The sequence below is a fragment of the Amphimedon queenslandica genome, unplaced genomic scaffold (assembly GCF_000090795.2).
Source record: "Amphimedon queenslandica unplaced genomic scaffold, v1.1 AMPQUscaffold_13391, whole genome shotgun sequence".
Lineage (NCBI taxonomy): Eukaryota > Metazoa > Porifera > Demospongiae > Haplosclerida > Niphatidae > Amphimedon > Amphimedon queenslandica.
Window position 1 is genome coordinate 129716 of NW_003546373.1, and position 4548 is coordinate 134263.

The 4548-nt window shown below is 33.7% G+C and overlaps 1 long non-coding RNA gene across 1 annotated transcript in view; it reads left to right on the forward strand.

Annotated features, from left to right (window-relative positions):
* The window catches only part of LOC109582306 (uncharacterized), an 11714-nt gene extending 7697 nt beyond the window's left edge, over positions 1–4017 (forward strand). The window contains exons 2-4 of the long non-coding RNA XR_002185018.1: positions 2850–2974; positions 3482–3593; positions 3711–4017. This is a non-coding gene — a long non-coding RNA (uncharacterized LOC109582306). The remainder of the gene's footprint in view (positions 1–2849; positions 2975–3481; positions 3594–3710) is intronic.
* The last annotated feature ends 531 nt before the right edge of the window (positions 4018–4548 follow it).

Genomic DNA, 4548 nt, shown 5'->3' on the forward strand with positions numbered 1-4548 from the left:
TCAAAGTAACCACAAAGTTGCATGCAACAATGTTGCCCCGTGTATGATAGCCTTTATATAAATGGAATAATTATGATGAACATATAAATCAATTTTAAGTCTAGTTTAATATTCATCCATAATAAATGCATCACTTTATTGCAAATTATGAACTGACATTAATGCTATCTGAAAGCTCAATTAATTTGACAATTTTTTACGGTGACACTAATATAACTAAAACTAAACTATTCAAGAGGTAGCCTCTATATGTTCATGGCACACAGTAACAACATTCAGACCAAAAATCCAACCAAACTAAGTATCATCACAAAGACAGGAGCTACTAGTCCAGTAGCACTGGATACTCCAGTACAAGGCTCATCCACACTAACAGTGTTAGTGTGGATGAGCCTTAATTGTGCTACTGGCCCTGTCTTTTTGATGATACTCAGTTTGAGTGACTGTTGGATTTGACAAATTGTAGTCTGATTGTTGATATGGATCTGCATGTATTATGTATGAACTTAATTCATTATCTCTGGTATAGTATTTTGGGTGAAGACATCCATACAGGAGTTGCCATAAAAGGGGGACCGGACAGGAATTGCAAAGGACTTAAAGGATAAAATAGGGACAGGGACTACATGGGACTTGTGGCAGATTTAGGGTCAAATACACCTCAGTGTATTTAAATACAAATACCTTTTACTGAATGGCCGTATTTAACTACAATTACAAATACTTGACAAGATTGGAATATTTGATGCATCATTTACACATGATGTTCAAAAGTGCATGAACCAAAGCTCGCATTTACATTTTAGCTAAATTAATATTACATGCTGATCTTTTTTATTCTGCATGGTAAACCTCTTTTTCATTGGAAGTATTTTTCACCTCATGCAGTGGTGTTAGTGTGCATGAGCCTTGTACTGGAGTATCAAGTGCTACTGGACTAGTAGCTCCTGTCTTTGTGATGATACTCAGTTTGACTGTTAGATGTTTGATCTGATTGTTGATATGGATCTACCAGTACATGTATCATGCATGAACATAATTATAACTGTACTGAAACTGAATTTTGGGTGAAGACCTCGGTGAAACATTAGTAATTTATTAATTTTTTTCATCATCTGTTGGGCGTGGTTAATCAATATAATTAATTCATGCAGAATGGAGACAGTTTTCACTGTGAATGCAATCATAAAGTCCTATTTCTAGTGATGTTGAAACTTCAGGACTAATCTCATCTGATTCCTTACGGAGAGTGAAGAGGGGAAAGAGAAAGCGTTCTACAGAACCTGAGACTGAGTCGACTGGTACTACAACAGAGGAAAGGCCCTCTAAGTTAGTCTCACCATATATCAGGCTATATGGTCTCACAAGCCAGACCATTCCCGAGGGGTCCGAACGGCCCTACAAATTGTACCTGATTTCCGGATTTTAGTCTTGATTTCTGGGTTTCTCTTTATTTATGATTTATTTAGATTTCTCTGATTTCAATGGATTTCTAGTGATTTCCCTGGATTTCTGCTGATTAGGTGGATTTCTGTGATTTCATGAAGATTTCTCTAGGTGTGTGCGAGATTTCTCAGGCGTTACGGGCCCCTCGACCATTCCCCAGCCTACAGGCTGGGGAATGGTCTGGCTCAGAGGAGGTAGGACACGGTTGACCTTTGAGCAATAATAACAGTCATTGGGGTAGATCAGGGTAGATGCCAATGACTGTAGGCTCGAGAATGGTCTGGCTTGCGAGACTACCTCTAAGTGTAGCCATGTTGAGCCTGATTTTGAACTGTGACCACCTTTAGAATCCCCTTTGTCATTAAAGGATGAAGCAGGACCAAATGCAGTTGCTGATGAAGCTCTATAACACCTCACAAAATAAAGAACCGCTTGATAGTGACCATCAATCAATTATTGATAAATCAGTGGAGATAATAAAAGAGACTAATAATGGTGATATTTTTGCAGATACTGATGAAGAGGGTGCCACTGAATGAAGCTGGTGATTACTCTACACTTTTAAACAGTGACAGTGAGTCTGATGATGATGGTCTACCTACTGTTAGTTTCTGTAAAGGGGATTGATCTGGTAAGTGACTACATGTTCAATAGATATGGATTTGCTAATTTTTATAACCTAATGTAAGGTTTTATTTTATTTTTATGCCATAGTAACTTACATATTATTTATGAACATAATGTTTAAGAGGTACTATATAATTTTTCTATTTTATTACATTTTTATGGTGGAAAGAGTTGCCAATCAAAATAAGACTTTTGTGAATTTTCAAAGCAGCACCAAATACATTGGCCAAATTTTGTCAATAATGACTAAGAGAAAATTTTTAATTTTTATTAGATTTTCTAAGGCATATACATATCTCTATATTGTGTAGAAAGTTTGAGCTAATTCCAATCAAGTTTAAATTTTTTATGAACTTTTAAAGTTGCTTAAAAATTGGCCCAAAGTCCCTGTACCATTGTGAAAAGATCTCAAACCAAATTTCATCAAAAATGACAAGGAGAGAATTCTATATTTTTATAATTTTTTCTGATGCATGTACATCCCCTTATGTTGTTTAAAAAATTTGAAGTACACATAAATCCAATTGAGTTTGGATTTTTATGACTTTTTGAAGTTGCTCAAAAATTGGGCCAAAGTTCTTGCAAGATCTCAAACCAAATTTCATTGAAAATGAATTGGAGAAAATTGTTGATATATATAGACATGTACATGTTATTGATGTAAAATTAGAGCTAATTCCAATCAAATTTGGATTTTTATGAATTTTAAAAATTGTGTACTGTATTGTGATATGCATACTGATATGTACTAACATGATAATTGATATGTACTGTAGAGATATTTTCGTTGGTTGACTGAGCACCTGTCATTAAATAGAACAGGAGGAGGAGAGAGAAGAGGAAGTACAAATGTAAGAACCATCAGCTAGGAGGAGACCAATAAGACAACATGTAATGATAGGTATGACGATAATGAATCCTTTATTATTGTATAGCGGTTTTTAAGGATAATTTTTGTGAATGACCTGTATCTAAAGGTTCACAAAATTAACTTTTGCAAATTTCCACTATTCTACCATCTTGTACTTTATTAAATTTCAAGAAATAAAATTTTTTAAGGAATAAAATTTTTTGAATCTTAAAAAATTTAATAAATTTGCAAAATTTGTTATCCTTGAAAAGAACCATTATACGGTATGTACAGGGTTAGCTATAGTGTAAATCTACCGTATAGAAGGAAATTTTGGAGGTAGTTAAATTTGGTGAATTTGGCGTTTGATAGCCATTCACTAGAATAAAATCGACCATTTTGAGCCATTATGTGCAAATTAGCCAAATTAAAATTTGCCAATCACCAAAATGTAGCAATTCGGCAAATTTAACTCCCTCCAAAATTTCCTTCTATGCAGTATAAGCACATTTTTTGACTTTGGGAAAGCACTTTTTATTTACTTTTTGTTTGTATCAGGTACATACAGTGTCACATCACATCCAGGAAGGACTATCAGTTAATGTTAGAGTTAAAGTGAAAATTGAGTAAATGAAAAAGAAGGAAGAAAAAGGAGAGAGATATATGATAGGTAAAAGACAAAGGAAAAGAGAAAGGAAGGAGGAAGGGTGTGGGAGAGTGAGGCTGAATATGGATAACTGTATTATCACACATCAGTTCTTTCTTTATTCTTTTCTTCCCTCTACAGCTACCATGACTCGCTTCCACAGCTACAAACTTGTCAACATCATAACTACTGTACATGTATGTGTTCAATAATATAATTTTCTATGTCATACCATACATGCTATACTCCAGTAGTACTACAGAATACGGTCCAATGAGGCCATACTGTTCTATAGTTCACTGGAAATTAATAATTATTTTGTGTTATTATGCAACTAAAATTAATTTATCTGTTCAGCACATCTAACATTCATCACATTCCAGTAGTTACTCACACTTATGCTTGTACCTACTCCCTTTTATGGTCAATTGATAATTGATCTATTATAGAAAGCTTTTGTAATCAATAAACTGAATTGTGGGATCATCTCGATTCATGTTTACAATTATATGCATGCACAAGAGTAGATATTCATTACAGGTACATACTCATGCATATGTATTTTGCTTTTGCTTCTCAATTTACAGCACTATATGTATGTATCATTAAAGAAGGAACGAAGGCAATAGCGTTGTCATTGTCTCAGTTCTATCATCTAATTGCAATGTTTTTTTTGCTGCAGAAATTAATTTATTTATGCCTTAAAGTGTCAAAGATTTATTTGACAGTGAGACAATTATTAGTAAACACACTTAGCTCAGCAGTCAGCACATACACTTAAAACTATTCATTATGTAATTTTAGTGCATGTATTAGATAATGAGACTTCTTTAACATTTGAAACAAATTTCAACGTACAGTATGTATCAACTAAAGTAGTGAAGATTCAAAATTAGTGTCCTAAAAGTTTTTTTATTCTGAAATTTCACTGTACATGTATACATGTGTATAATTTTTTGTTGTATTCTTGTGGCATATG